Below are 12,193 nucleotides of genomic sequence, written 5' to 3'. Positions count from 1 at the left end.
ACCACTAGTAAAAATATAGGTATTTAAGTACCATCATTACTTGAAGCTAACAAAATTGAAAAAATTTGTCAGAATGTTTGGAAACCTTTTATTGATTTAATTTTTTTTTCTTTTTTTACAATTTTTGATCTTTTATTAAAAAATCACTATATTTTTTGTATGATCTCTCTTTTTATCACCTTAAATCAACCTACACAAGCCTCTGCATTTACAGTTATAACTTAAAATGGGCTTTGGATGATATTTTTTTCGAACCAAGTAAACATAGTTTATTGAAATTTGGAGTAATGTTGTATAAACACAATCCAGGGAAGTAACGGATGGTTTGTGGCTGTAGTAACTAACTCAAAAAATGTCAAATAACATGAAATTTTTTTATGCATATTGAAATCCGTTTTCCTATTATATTTTTGAATAAATACTTTTGTATATAAAAAAATATATCATACATTAATTTAATACGTCTTAATAACTAAAGTTTTTAATACAATAAATGAGCTCATAATAAGTTTTTCCACTAATGAAGTTTATTTTTTTACTAATATCTTCTCTTAATGTAGTTATATTGATATAGGGAAATCTTTAGATATAGAAGTAGAGTCAATAAATGTTATTCAATGTAAATTATATATCAGTAATAAGTATATACTTTTATGGTTATATGTTATTCTGTTATGTATATATTTTTCATATATTTCATCAAGGCTTATATGTTCATTTTGCTAAAATAATATAAGCTGATTTTTAGTAACGAAATGTTAATATAATATCTAAAATTATAAAAAGTATGACATTAAACAAATATGTTTCTCTTTTTAGATATAATCTAAGCAGAGTTTTTTTTCAAAGCTTTGATCAATAGAATTGTATTCCTATGTATTTTTAGCTTCCAAATTTTGTTGTTGTTCCCGCCCTCAAAAATCAATAAAACAAATGAGGACACAAAAAACACGTGATCAATATTTTATCAAAATATTGGTCATGCAAATGTAGCGCTGTGAGCGCTGAATATTACTCCTTCACTTTTAATTTACCCTCTTATCTTAATGAACTAGATACATTCTTCAAGGGAAAGAAAAAATTGCATATGGTATAAAAGAAAATGAAAAAACGTGATGCAGTGACTATAACTACAGTATCATAAAAAATAACATCTTGTGTGGAAAAAAAGATATCACTACGAGCATGTTAGCTGTTAGGAATACTTCCATTCATGAATAGATAAAATTTAATTATAAGGTCTACTCATGAATGACATAGAGAAACACAGATGATTTTATGCGGAATTCTAGGTGTATGTCCTCGTTGGGTAATGAGAATAAATGAAGATCGACATGGAAGTAATTCTTGCCATTGTTTAGCTAGATTCAGTTTGTATTTTGTTATATATTTTCTTACCTTCTTAGATTATTGCAGTTAATCTAGTAAAACGTTCTGACTAAGGATGTTAATAGGAATTAAATTGTTGTAAGCGTAAAAACTATATCTATGAGAATGTCAAGAAAGATTAAAAGACGTCATACCTGATGGCAGAGAAAACTTTGAAATATTGAGTTCCTTGCTTGCTGATACGTTAAAATTTCTTGCTCTTACTAACATTTTTTTATTTGATATACCCAAACCAAAATTTGGATAATATTTGCATTCCAATTCATGACAGCTAAGTAGTTCTCCCTTTAAACAATCTTCAAAATTTAAAAATGACCGCGTTACATTTTAGATTCATTTTCTTAGCAAAGAGATACGTTTCACAAGAGTTCAATATAACTTTACTTATATAATTTAACAGTCTTATTGATACTGAATTTTGAAACTATATAATATTAATACTATCTACTCGAAGATACAGTTAAATATTAAGTATGAAAACTAACACCGACCTCCCTTATTCAGAGTAACACACTTTATCGAACGTCTTTGATTAAAATATAATGGCGTATGTTATCCTCTGAAAATTACTATGGAGGAATATTTATATAGTTATCAACAGGAACGTTGCTAGCTTTCATCATTAGGGGAGGGGGCGGTAGCATAGGCCCGAAGATTATCAATACTGTTATACAATTACTTATATCAATAGATTTATTTAATGTATAGACTACCCGAAATTGCAGACACTGAGTGAGAAGAGAGGAAACATAGATATTTTATTTCACTCAAATATAGCCTCTTAATGGCCTCGGGGCCCAAAAATATCATAGGAACATGCTAGGTTATTTTCTGCGTCTACTTGATAAATGTCAGACTATTTTATATTTTGTAACACAAAAAAGACTTATATACATATATATAAGATATTAAATTTTATTTTTTTTTTTTTTTTTGGTTGGGCAGAGCAACACTAATTATTATCATAATGTGATACCTATACTGTTGGTTTTATGCAAATTATAATTTATTGCTACAAAAAGCTTGATTAGGGGATGGTCCAATTTTTATTTATAAAAGGTCATGCAAAAAATGTGTTTTGTATTTACCGGTTAATTTTTCAATTTGAAAAAATTGATGTACTTGAATATTTCAATATTTTCTTAATGGTACACAAATATAAACAGTTTAAAATCTGTTACATACTATAAATCATATTTAATCATAATTATATTCGTTTTGGACTTTAATTTACCTATTTGACAATATAAATATTTTGCATTGGGAAAGTCATGCATCCTTTAATGAGTTATTCTAACTAATTTATTATCTTAAAAAGGTTTTTTAAGGAGAATCTAAGATTTTCTAAATAATGCAAAAAGCAGTGCAATATTCGATACATATTAAAAAAGTGATGCATAATTAATTCTTACATGTTTTTGGGTTAGATGGAAGAAATCTTAATTCAAATTCATATTTATAAATAAATATAAAAATATGTCATAGAATACGTAACTTTTTCAGAAGTAATCTCATAATGTATGTAGAACTGATATTAAACGTTCACATTACTGGATGAAATAAATTATTTCAAAAGTTTCATGCATTTTCATGAGGTTCCAATTGTTTGAATAATATCAGTAGTAATTACAGATCTGCACATCATCATGTCATGTTGAAATATTTAAATTTTTGTTCTAGGACATTTTGATAAATGCCCACATTAACAGACAGATACTTTCACGAGTAACCATAAAGTGTTTAATTATTTCCCACAAATTTCAACAATAAAGTGTTCATAAATTAAAAATTGATTCTTTTTATAATATAAATTCTCTAACTTTTGGCTCAAACTTCTATGAGAACCGTTGTGACAAAAATTATGACAACAATTCAATCAATAATTACATTAGAAGGAGAAAAAAATGTTTAGGAAAGAGGAGGAGTATAAAATGAATCAAATATTAATTAATGAACACATAAGGATTGCAATTCTTGGCATATAATTTAATTTGGAGTAACATATATGGGAATGATAGTGTCTCTTCAACAATATGATATTTCGGCAAAATAGAAATATGACTTTCGTTTAAAGGTTTTGGAAGAGTGACCGTGCACAATATTTTTTTATTTTCCTTTAGTTATTTAGATAGGGTTGCACGGATTAAGTATAAGTCAGCATTAAAGTATTAAAATTACTGCATAAAACCCAGTAAATTGTTTTTGTCCATATACTCTACAAGGGTTGTAAAAAAACCCTCACAATTTGAAGAATGTTTGAAGCTGTCATAATGTTTCATAAAATTAGTTGCAGATAAAATAAATTAACAGAACTTTACTACATATTGTGCAATTATATAAAGAAGAATTACTCTGATGTCGATTTGTATATTTTACTGATATTATCTGTAAAAAGAAACTGCAAAGAAACATGGTAACTCTGACCATTTCAAATATGCTTGAGAGGAGAACAGATTAACTTGTTCGTGACGTTTCAATAGATTAAGCACTATGCGGGAAATGAACTAAATACATGTCCAACTTCGTATCCGCATAGTCAGGAATAACTTTCTTCCTTATCCTCAATTCTACTCTATAATGACTATTACCTCTTAAACAAATCATCAGCGTTACATTCATACAATCATGGCTTCATTTTATACTTTTATGTTATTTTCTCTACAATGAAACAATATTATAATATTCAATCTGATACACAATGTACACTTAATTTTATAAGAGTGTCCGTGAACCAAACTTACACAGATCGAATTCAAGAGAATAATTTTTTATGAGGGCGTTATGTAACTTATACAAAAATTATACTAGAGTTGAGGATGGAATTTATTTATTTTTGATATTTGTTACCCTCCTAATAGCACGTATTTATCTATATTAGCAAAGAACACTTTGTTTGATGTTTGCCATAAGGTTATTTTGTAGGAACTGTAAGAGTACAAGTCTTCAAATTTTTATTCGACTACCTTTATTCTTTACAACCTCGTTGATTACCTTCAGATAATCCTCTGTGTTGATTTTGAGACCCTTTGGGAACCAATACGGAGGCATTGCCTTGCTGTTAGATGCCGCCATACCCAACATCATGACCCCCACCGGGGGCTTTGTCCTATTGATAGGGGAAACCTCTTTGGTACTTTTGGCCAAATAACAATCGTTTTGTACATTTGTATCCACTACTACTTTTTTTCCTCTGAAGGCAATTTCCGGGCTTGATCATAGCCTTTACTTTATAAATAAAAGTTCTGGAGGACTTCTCCATGTCCATGGTCTTTCAGATTGACAAATTGACTCCTAGAAGGACTGCAACTCTTTCACTCTTTGCCTCTATATGTCAAGATTGAAACTAGATATCAATAAAATTATTTAAAAAAAAAATGAAGTTTCTTTTCTGTTCTAAAAGTTGAAATAAAAGATGCCCAAACTTGTTTTTGAAAAATAATAAAAATATGGCTCAAAAGCTCCAAACTTGATTTATCTGCCTATTTGAACTTGAATAGAGCTGGTAGCAATGTCCATTGGCCTAATTAGACCAAAACAGGGGCAATGTTCAGCTAAATTCTTGTTTTCTAAAATATTAAAGGATCATTAATATTGTAAACTTCATAGAGGATAACTTCTCAGCCAAAGGCAAAACTAAAACAAAAAAGTAGCCTAACTTTGGACAGGAGTTCTTCATTAACTAGGCATTCCACATAAGTTTCAAGATAATATTGTAAAAGCTACTTATATTTTAAGCTAAAAACTTATGTACGTTGAACTTGTAGTTATTCTGGTTCTTGCACAAGACACACATATCTTTCAAGAATATATTTGTACACGATTTGTTCGACCGCACTGTACTTTAAAATAAATCTTCACAATTTTTGAGAAAATGATGTAGAAAAAAATAGAAAAAATGAATATAAAAACAATATTCTATTTTGATGATCTTTTTATTTAAAAAAAGTTTTTTTTCCTTTGACACCCTTTTAACCAAAATACTACCGTCATTTTAATAATGTACTTCTTATTTCGACATCACGAATTTTTCATAAACATCGTCACGTATTCATATGTCACCTAGATGAATTTTACATATAACTTTTATACGTATACGATCACTATCATCAAATTTAAATAACCAGTGCATGAGGTACTAAACATTTTATTCAATTCAATGGGCATGTATTTGACTAAAATATTTTTCAGTAAATTAAAAAACAAAATTATAAAACGGAATATTTCAAAAGAAATATATTCATTTCTTGTAATTGTCAAAAAACAAGGAAAAATTAAAGATTAAATGCGGAAAAATATACAGAATAATATATAACTTAACTATAATCTACATTTGAATAATTACTTAATTAATTATTCTATGATATATTATCATCATAAATCAGAGTTACATTAGTATATAATTTCTTATTATGTTGTGATTTTGAGTTAATTTGAAATAACTTTTTGTACCTTTTGATAAAAATTATTGCAATTTACACCTTACTTTTCTTTCCTTTTCAATTACATTTTTATCTATAACTCAAAACAAATAGAGAATATCTAATTAATTAATATTAAATAGAAAATTATATTAACAAATTTCAATTTATTCTTTCTCCAGTCTCATTTCATATTTTAACATGAAAGATATACGGGGATTTTGTCCACCTCAGTAATAATATATTTTCTGATAATGAGAATATTATTAGTGGCCTAAATCTTTAAATTCAGATCAATTTTAATTAATCAAATAACATTTTAAAAACCTTAGAACTTTTATAAGAAATATAGAGTAACTATTGTTTCAATATATATATTTCTAGTAAAATGTCAAATCCTGATGACATCATTATTTATTCTGATATTTTGAATATTTTAATCATTTTTTGATGTAAAATGAATCGAGATATTTATATTCCTAAATAACAGAAAATATTTTTTTCTCTCCAAAAAACCTTATAAAATGTATAATTAACGTAGATATAATTATGATAAATGCTCAAAAAAACATTGTGGCTTTTGATAATATAAGAAACCCATCCATATAAAGACATTTAATAGTGGGATGCAAAAAAGTAAAAAATATATAACCATTGGACCTGTTGATGTTTAAAAACTTAACTATGTTATATATATTATAATTTGAGTAATTTTTTTGATAAAAAAAGGTACACTTAGGGATAAAAATATTTTATCAATTTTCGTAATAAAATAAAAAGTCCACGTTTAAGAAGAAAGCAGATTCATTTTCATCCCTCCCGTTTTATTAGATGAACTTGGAAGGACCTAGTAAGGAAATCCTCCACTTTCAATGCTCCCTTCCACAATGAGTCAAACTAGGACTTAGAACTCCCAAAACAATCATCTGTATTACTGTCTGTCTTTCATAACTCATACCCTTTATACTTAGATGTTCTCACTACAAGAATTGAGGAATAATAACAAGAGGCTTGGAAATTAAAAATAAATTATTATGATTACCAACAACAACAAAATTTTACACAATCTTTTGGTCATATTTTATACTATTCATGTAATTTGTTTTATAAAAATAAGTATGCCTTTAATTCCAAAAAAGAAAAAGTTTATAATAATATAAGTTAGAAAATTTATAGTGATAAAATCAGTGTACGGTCAATTTTTCAAGTTAATTTGCATAGGATATGTAAAAGAGCAATGCAAAAAAGTTTGAGTGGTAATAGAACATTTAATGTTCATATATATGTAAGTATATCTTTATAATAAACATATTTCTATTCATCAGATAATATGCAGTACATTTGTTTATGCATATATTTATTTATTTAGTGTACGAGTACATAAAAGTATTCCCTTTAAATAAATAGACTATTATTGAAACATTGCTTTTTTAAGGAAAAGGCTGAACTAGTAAGACCTTTTATATTACTTATTGAAAAATAAATATACTTTTAAACTACTATATTAATTATATAAGCTATATTTTAATTTTTTTGTAAAAAAACTTTTTCAACTGGGGATTTAGTAAAAGAAAGCTCGTTTTTTAATTACACATCAAAGCTATCCTTTCAAAATATTTCCCTTATAATATATATCAATAAGTATTGAAATTAGTGCTACCTTTAAAAATAGGCACCTCAGGGAAAAATATTAATTGTGTCTTTGATTTTATGTCATTCGTCTATAACGCACAATGATCAGGGGTGAAGCAATGTATCAGAATCAGCAAGAATTATACTTTTTGTAAGTATCAGTTATTGGAATTTGGCTCAACACTACTGATTCCGCCGATACCTCTCCATAGATAATATACCTTATTTGAGTTATATTTTTAGAAATAAAATTACGGTTACAAATTAATGAAATAGTTCAGACGATTTCAAAAAAGAAAAGAAAGGAGGAAACAATGTAAGTAGAAAGATTACACAAATTGGCAGGTTTGTAAAAGAAAAAATTAAAGTAACAACTTTTTTAGTACCCTTTACATTTGAATTGTATCATGAGGCGTTCAAAATGTCAGTTAAATATTTCATTTTTTGTATGCTCGTTGAATAACATTGCTTATAACATAACTAAAGTCGAGTCCAGATTTCCTAAGTCTATTTTGAGCCATCAATTTCTTTCCCGACTCCATCAAAAAAGACGTGAGTCTGGACTCGAGTACTGGTTTATCATATATCAATTCCAAGGGATCGCATAATAAACTCAATAATTTAATAGAAAATAGCCTATTGTCAGTGTTGCAAGTATTATTTTTTTTATCAGTGAGGCAGTTGAAATTAGATCAGAAGCCAAGGGACGAAGAGGTGGACTTTAAATATATAACAATGGAGAACCTTTCAACTGTCGAATATGAGCCAAATAGAAATAAGTTGACACCTGAGCAGGGAGAGAAATTTAATTTTTTTAAATTCAATTATGAAAGATAAATTTATGTATTTTTTTCCCTATCTGTAATTTATAAAAATTAAAAGAAGTAATTTTTTTTTATTTGTTTATGAAATTGTTCTTCACTGAATATGGAAACGGTATTTGAATGGTCCTGACCGATGGTTTAGGAATTGTCGGAAAATTTGGTAGACTCTTAACAATAATCCAATTTTTGAATTGTGAATAAAAATCTATTCTGAGCATGTAAAAAAATCAACCTGTCGATGAAGCGTTACAAAATATAGTAGTCATTAAATTTGCTAATGACGTTTTAATCCTAAAAATAATGTATATTATAAACATATAACTAAAAAAAATCCATGTGCTTTTATTATCGCTGTGCACAAGGGATCAACTTTTTTTCTATTCGTGACAATTTTTCCTTATCTGATGATATCAGGTTTTAATAGATTGGGGAAAAAAGGCTATTAATTTTTTGTGCACCATCTACAAGCATTTTTTCAAACTCATTTTCTTAAAATCATAGTTGCAAGAACGAATTGACAAAAAATCCCCACAAACAGGAAATTTTGTGATCTTTTGAAGCACATTGTTGCAAAACAAAGTAAAAATTAAATTTTCACTAGTTGTAAATGTTGTAACCCTTTTTCAAAGGAAATTAGAAATTTCAATTTTGCATTTTTTAACTCATTGAACCAATTTAATTCCCCTCAAAATTTACAAAAATAATCTCCACAATACCAAAAAAAAAAACATTGCTGTATTCTTTGTAAAGTGATTTGCCCTTTATTTGTCTTTAAACAAAGTTTTTATAATTTGTTACCCAACTTTTAACACTACATGGCATGTACATATTTACGTGCCTAATGATCTACTCATTATGATGAATCAAATATATATATTACAGCTCTGCAAATATTTATATATGTGGTTTTCCTTACCTTTGTGATGAAAGACTTTGTCACCTATTTTAATTAATTAATTTTATTAGTTATATGTAATCACTGGATTCAATTCTTACTAAATGTATGTAGATATATAAAGTGGTTTATTGATATTTATTTTCACTTGTTTGACGCTATTTTAATCAAAAATAGGGAAGGAATAACACGAATAAAACACTCTTCATCTAACAGAGAGAAGATACTAATAATTTTTTAATACATTTTTGTATGAAAAAAAGAAGGAGAGCGCTTTTGCGGCTTTTCCAATTTCCCTTCTTTTTCATAAACAGTATTCTGGAAAGCGCCTCTTTCTTTTCTGTGGTAGTATCAAAATTTTTCCCAATGCAAATGTTTGGATTATACTTAACCATTATATCACACTGCTTTGCTTTATTTTCAAAATATATTAAGTAAATGTTGAAATAAAACCTTATCCTCATTACAAATACGTAGAATACACATTTTAAATTAATAGTCATAGGTTGAAAAATTGATATATCTTTAATAATTCATTACAATTTGCATACATTTAACTAGTCTGCAAAGTTTTATTTTTTAATTTGAGATTGTCTGTTCTTTATTACTTTTTTCTTCAGAATCGTTCAAATAACAGAAAATTTATGTTCTTTCATCGACAAAAAACAAAATAATTATATCTTCCATCAATAAAGCATGATAGTTTCATAAATATACAAAAAAAAAAAAAAATAGACGAATCTTGAATTACATTTTATTGTTTTTCAAGTTCCCTTTTTCTGTGATGAAGTTGTATGTCTTTAATTTATAATAAAGTATAATTTTTATTTTTGGGATCTAATATGAGTAAATTATTTCAGTTTCAAACTGAGGGTCGAATTTTTGTCATTATTTATTTGTTTTAAATGTAAAAAAAAACACAAAGTCCAAAATTTGGGGTGATAAAAATCATTTTCATGTTTATCGGTCTAAAATCATCATACTCCAATCTGAATCAAGGAGCATAAATTTTTTTATATTTTGTTTAGTATTATTATTATATCAATCTAATAGTTGTAATAAAGATAATTTTAATGTTATAAAACTTAGCTTTAATTTTATTTGTTATAGAAAACATTAGAATAATTCTCAGTTTGATTGTTTTTCTCAAATCAAGAAGCGAAATCCAATTTATGGTAATACTATAGATAAGCTGAAACTTTTCCATTTTAGCATGTTTAAGTGATGTATTAGCTATTTCTTGTCAAGAGTAATGCGTACCTTCAACCCTCAGCATTGGTCTTATCTCTGAATTTAATGTTATGTTTAATAAAAAAGTGTATTTTCTGAAAATGAATTAGATAATCAAACAATAAAAATATATTTCATATACAAGTCACAATTGATAACAAGAGATTCCAAATTGTCGAGTATATAACTTTGAGAGACAAAATATTAACTGACAGATATTTCTTTGATAACTTTAGTATTCCCTTACTTTAAATAATTGTATTTTTTAAATAGGAAAGAATAATTAATACAGTTTAGTAATTTCTACATGCATGTACTTTTTTTAAAGTTTATACTCACAAAGATTTTAATAATTTTATATTGCTACTGATAAAATTTAAATTTTAAGAAAAACATTATAAAAATATCACTTAGCAAGTATTATTTTTTAAATACTTAAGTCTTATAATGCAGTATAGTGAAATGTAGAGTTCTTTACGTAAGTTATGTAAAGAACCTTGGTCGTATTTTTATCCTTTTCTCACGCAAAATGTCACTTATTATTAATTCACAGATGATGTCACTTTATCAACTTTTGTCATTTTTTTTTATGCAGTATAAAACTTTTTCTTCCCTTCTTTTTGTACATTCAATTGAAAAGGTGAATTTAAAGAGGCCGCATAGTTAGTTATGGAGTAATATTCAACTACTACTAACTTGTAGTAGTATTGATCTCGTGATTTTCATCTTACCAATTGGTTTATAACTTTGACAAATACCAAATCATAAAAATAAAAAGTTCATTACTTTAAAAAGTAAGGAACAAATTATTTATCACCTTAAAGTAATTTCATAAATTTTTATCTAAAGCACAAGTATTTCTTTCAAATAAAATCAAACTTTATTTTATTATGATATTATAGATAATTATTTAAGTTTATGGAAGTGTTAAATGGATCTTATTGGACAAGTATTCAGTGAGATCTTGATAAACCCTAACGGTGTGTTAAAAAAGAAAGAGAAAAATGCATGATAACCCGGACAATTCGAAGAATGTTTATGTAGAGTATGAGGGCTGCTATATTGTCATGATGTTATGTAAAATTATCTACACGCAGCTGTGACTGGAAAAAATAAGACAAATCACATTCCTTACATAGCAAACACAAAGAAGGAAGTACTCCCATATCGACCTTCTATTTTACTTTTATCAAACTTATAACTTAGTCAAAAAATTATAAATATTACGCTGTAGACTTTTATTTATCCTTTCAAACGTAGTTACTTTATACTTACAACATCTTACATTTCCATTTTCAAGAATGAAAGAATCATGATATCAAAATGAAAAAACAAAATAAACTATTCAAATTTCCAACTTTAAAAAATTAACGTGCTAATGAATGCTTAGAATTTACCAATTAAGATATTACGTGGTTTTTTTACTAGAAAACTAAAGAGAGGGAAGTTGACAAGAATAGGTAAGAACAATAAAAAAAGAAGCATAAAACAACAAAATAAAAATGCTAAAAAGCCTTCAAATAAAAATTTAGTATTAACTTTATCTTAATTACCTATTTTGTAATATAATTACAGAAAATATACAATATTATTATTAAACCTAGCATATTTTAAGTTATAAGTAATTATGTATATATGTTCATTAGACTATTGCAAATGTATAATATTGCTTAAATTATATTTGGTTTCAATTATAACAATAATTAATATTATTTTGTAAGATAGTAATACTCCCGAATGTACCATCTTACTTCAAAGCAACTACTAAAACTGATATTACAGTTTTAGTACCATTAACCTATGTA

General features: G+C 26.6%; 1 protein-coding gene across 1 annotated transcript in view; it reads right to left on the bottom strand.

Annotated features, from left to right (window-relative positions):
* Positions 1–9,386, bottom strand: part of LOC121113760 (V-set and immunoglobulin domain-containing protein 2) — a 445,858-nt gene extending 436,472 nt beyond the window's left edge. Inside the window, exon 1 of the mRNA XM_071886825.1 lies at positions 9,180–9,386. The gene's annotated coding sequence lies outside the window, so the exon portion shown is untranslated. The remainder of the gene's footprint in view (positions 1–9,179) is intronic.
* Positions 9,387–12,193: the final 2,807 nt, after the last annotated feature.

Source organism: Lepeophtheirus salmonis, chromosome 2 (assembly GCF_016086655.4).
Source record: "Lepeophtheirus salmonis chromosome 2, UVic_Lsal_1.4, whole genome shotgun sequence".
Lineage (NCBI taxonomy): Eukaryota > Metazoa > Arthropoda > Copepoda > Siphonostomatoida > Caligidae > Lepeophtheirus > Lepeophtheirus salmonis.
This window is presented reverse-complemented; position numbering and strand designations above follow the sequence as displayed.